We start from the raw sequence: 4,073 nt of genomic DNA, 5'->3' as shown, positions 1-4,073 counted from the left end.
GTACAAAATCCTTTTCACTGAACTGGAGAAATGTGAATTTGATTGCTGAACTGCAATGTCCAGATGGAGATGTGTGGCAAGTGATGTCCCTCAGGGACACTGTCAACATCTTCATCAATGATACAAACAGCAAGATTGAGTGCACCCCAATCAAGTTTGCTCATGATGCCAAGCTGAGTGATGGGGCCCTGAGCAACCTGATGTAGTTAAAGATGTCCCTGCTGACTGCAGGGAAGTGGGAAGATGGGGGTGGAAGGGAACATGACCTTCAAGGGTTCCCTTTCAACCCAATGCATTTTATGATTCTGTGATCATTTATCTAGGACATTTTTACTTTTTTTTTTCTTCTAATGAAATTTGTTCTGACTGACAAAATAATTCCATTTTTTCCAGTCTTAGGATTTCATCCTTCCACCTTTTTATCACCTTCAGTGATGCTGATCCTGATTTCTATTCATGAAAAGAAGAGAAGAATTCAAACTTTGGATCATTACTCAAAGTTTACCTTGGTTCTACTGTGTGTTCTCAGTAATTGCCTGTTTTGATAAAACATCTTGGGTGTGAGAAGATCTCAAAGTTCTGTGCTAGCAAGGATGAGAAGCAGATGGTGTCCACTTAAACTTCTTGAAATGAGATGAAAAAATATTACATCATTGTTGACCCAAATCAGAGGAAAATTTTTAGCTGAGCCTCTGCCTGACTGCAAATAGATCTGAACTATAAAAGGCATCAATGCATTACATTTTTTTTAAATTAAAATCGTTACCAAAATATTATAATTCATCAAGGCAGCTGAAGTATCACATATTGAGATTTCTTTACATAGAAGTTTGCAGAATGGAAGGATATAAAACAATGGAAATGGAGGCCTATATCTTGGTGAAGGGTCTGGAGAACAGGTCTGGTGAGGAGAGGCTAGGGAAACTGGGGTTGTTTCTTCTGGAGAAAAGGAGGCTGAGGGGAGACCTTCTTGCTTTCTTCAACTCCCTGAAAGGAGGTTGGATACAGGTGGGGTTCAGCCTCTCTCCCTAATAACAGGTCAGGAAATGACCTCAGATTGCACCAGGGAAAGTTTAGATTGGATATTGGAAGAGATTTCTTCACTGAAAAAGTTCTCGGATACGGGAACAGGCTCCCTTGGAGGTGGTTGAATCCTCAAAACTTGGAGGTATTTCAAAGACACAGAGATGTGGTGCTGAGCAATGTGGTTTGACAGCAGACTTGGTAGAGTTAGATCATGGTTGGACTGAAAGGTCTTTTCCAACTGAGAAAATTTTATGATTCTATAGTTTAAGCATGTGGCACCTGAACTTGCAGTATAAATTGTAACTGCAGCATGTAGCATATTGAAAGTTAAAACTGAATTACTTATAGACAGCTTTTGCAAATTCCTTGCTGTATGATAAGATCACAGTTAAGTATTTTCCTAAATAATGTGTGATGAAAAGATACAAATCACAAAACCCAACAAATTAGCTCATTGTGTAATGTTCAAGTATTTACTGAGTAGGTGTTTAATATATGCACATTAATAAAAGTTTCCCTTCAAGACCTGTAAATATAAATTGAACATAAATAAATAAATAAATATTCCTGGCAACTTGCCAAAGGCAAAATTCCCTTTTTATTTTTCTTGCTACTTGTTCCTCCAGACCAATAGTGGAGAAAGTCATAGAATCATAGAATCAATAATGTTGGAAAAGACCTCAAAGATCATCAAGTCCAACCTGTCACCAAACACCTCATGACTACTAAACCATGGCACCAAGTGCCATGTCCAATCTCCTCTTGAACACCTCCAGGGATGATGACTCCACCACCTCCCTGGGCAGCACATTTCAATGGCTAACAACTCCCTTTGTGAAGAACTTTCTCCTCACCTTGAGCCTAACAGCTCAACAACCTAACTCTGTTAGCAACATCAATGCATCAGGTCAGTAGATCAGTTTCAGTGCTGATTACTCAGATAAAATGAGGATTGTAGGAGCAGTGAGTAGCTTCAACTAATAGATAAGAAGTAAAGTATTCTTCTAACACATCTTGGAGGACTTAGGAGCATTCAGAGATTAAGCTTCACGTTATCTCTGTAGACTACCTAATTCTTTTATTTCACAGCCATAGAAACTTCATGGAGTAAAGCTAGGCTGTGTAATGCACTCAAACACAAATTCCCATCAAGTAGGAAGATAAAGTCAAACTGCCAAGACTGTGCCAAGAAAACTCCTACTCTGAGAAAAACCTTTGCAAAAACAGCCTTCTTTTTTTTTCTATCTCCCTATCTTACACTCCTGGCTTAGAGGTTTGACCAAAGTATTTGATTTTCAAGTAGAAAGTTAACCTCTTGTAAGTCAATTATACTTATCACCAATTTTGCTATTTCCTTTTTGTGTTTTGGGGGGGCAGGGGGCAGACAAACGTTTAATGGAGGTTTTAGAGGTTACTGTAAAAGCCACCTTTGGTTTTTTTCAGGTAGTGGAACACATTCAAGTATAAAGGCCTTTTAGGCACACTTTTGCATGATTAAAGATATCGTGTGGAAGAAGAATTTGATTCAATGATCCTTATAGTTCCCCCTAATTTAAGGTAGTCTATGATTCTGTGAGTGAAAAGTCAGTACTTAGTTGTCTTACGTAGTGGCAAGACAAACAAAACACAAATCATAAGTAGGAGTTGGAAGGAACCTCTAGAGATCATTGAGTCTAGCCCCACTGCCAAAGCAGTATCACATAGTGACTGCACAAGTGGTTGTGGCTGCCCAGAGTGGTTGTGGATAACCCCTCCCTGAAGCTGTTCAAGGCCAGGTTGAATGAGGCCTTGGGCAGCCTGATCTTGTTGAGAGGCATCCCTGCCCATGACAGGGAGGTTTGTGTAGATGATCTTTAAGGTCCCTTTCCAGCTTAAGCCATTCTGTGATTCTGTGATTATGTCTACAAAGAGGCTAACACTTTTAATGTTCATGTTTCATTTCAATATTTCACTTCAGTAGTGAAACACAGCATGTTTTAGTTTATTTGAGAAAACCAGCAAGACTTGCAGGACTCTTATCTGACCCAAGTCATAAATGACACACCATTTTCATCATTTATCAGAGATGCTATTTCATACTGCAGTGAGGAAAAGGGCTGAATTATATAATTAACAGATGCAAAGCAGTGGTGATAGAGTCATTGTCCCTGGAGGTGTTCAAGAAATGTGTGGTCACAATCCTTTGGGACATGCCACAGTGGTGTTGGTTTGGCAGTTGTACTTAATGAGATCTTTTCCAACCGAAACAATTCTATGAGTTCAAGATTCTTAAATTACTCCTTTTCTATTCCTAGTAGTAAATTTTGACCTCCACCTTTAGTCTCATAGGTTCTGTGCTGGTTCCATGTGCAATATCATAGTAAACCACTCTCAGCTATGTCAGGCAGTTTTTGTCATCGTAATCTGGGATCAGTTTTCCTGGTTTGGGGTTTCTGATATTTTTTTGTGTGTATTTTTAAGTAACTGTAGTCCAGAGAGTAAAGTGTTACTCTGTCTAATCTGCAAGATGACAAGTTCATAAAGCTAACACAAGTCCACCAGTGAAAGAACAGTATCAAGACTTATAAATTGCTTGAACATCTCCAGGGACAGAGTGTTTAGGTTATAAATCCTTATTTTGTTCCATTTTGTGACTCATTGTATTTTTCAATGAGGAAGTGTGCTGCCACGGCCTGTGAGAATAGATGCTGCATTAGGTGTATGAACAGAGTGTACTTAGTACCAGTTTGCCCTTTGTCCTCACATGGTCTGAAGAGATGAAATACTTTCAGATCTCCTGAAAATGAGCACTGTCCTAGTGAGCAGCATGACAACCAAGTCTGCATCCACAAGCAGTGTTGGTGGCAGTGATGCTTGCTGATGACAGGGAACATGTGAAACTGCATAGACAATAAGCTGCTCCAGCTATTTGTTCCCATTTTTGAACTGCCATGTTTTCCTCATCCAAACTTCACTTGGCCAATAAGGTGCAGATAATGTAGGTCTTCTTCTACAGCACCTGTTGTAGAGGCTGGGAGTGCACAGCAGGAGTGGAACAAGGGTGTGAT

The sequence above is a fragment of the Melanerpes formicivorus genome, unplaced genomic scaffold, assembly GCF_026170545.1.
Source record: "Melanerpes formicivorus ecotype bairdi unplaced genomic scaffold, bMelFor1.0.p_v2 SCAF_448, whole genome shotgun sequence".
Lineage (NCBI taxonomy): Eukaryota > Metazoa > Chordata > Aves > Piciformes > Picidae > Melanerpes > Melanerpes formicivorus.
The sequence above is the reverse complement of the archived record's forward strand: the minus strand, read 5'-3'. Positions refer to the sequence as shown.